This window comes from Mus pahari, chromosome 1, assembly GCF_900095145.1.
Source record: "Mus pahari chromosome 1, PAHARI_EIJ_v1.1, whole genome shotgun sequence".
Classification (NCBI taxonomy): domain Eukaryota; kingdom Metazoa; phylum Chordata; class Mammalia; order Rodentia; family Muridae; genus Mus; species Mus pahari.
The window spans coordinates 159,055,258-159,055,793 of NC_034590.1; positions in this window are offsets into that span (position 1 = coordinate 159,055,258).

Genomic DNA, 536 nt, shown 5'->3' on the forward strand with positions numbered 1-536 from the left:
AAACAGAATGAACACATGGCTTATTTTAATTCTAATTATTATTATTTTATTGAGGATGTTTTTTGAGACCTCAGATCTCATTATTTAGCCCAAGCTAGAGTCAAAATCACAGAGATCTGCCTGCTTCTGCCTCCTGACTGCTGGGATTAAAGGTATTCACCACTATGAATATTCACCAGTAGTTCTCCTTTTTACATAGGGTCCCACTAGCAAAAAAATTTTGCAAGTCCAGAGGTGAGCATTCTGTTCTCATCATTTATTTATGCAGCTCTCATGACCTAAATTTATCCAACCAGAGGCCCTTCAGAAAGAGAACACATTTGACTTGGTCAGAGTGGGGGTTTCCTCTTCTCTTAAACCTGCAGGTTATGGCAAATGGTTGGGTAACTATATTTTCCAAAAAGAAGGGCTATTCTATATGATTAAAATTCTATATGATTAAAATTCTATATGGTTAAATAAAACTTGTTATCTGATGGATTGAATCTCTAATAAGAACACAGATGAATGATACAGGAGAGAGAGAGAGAGAGAGA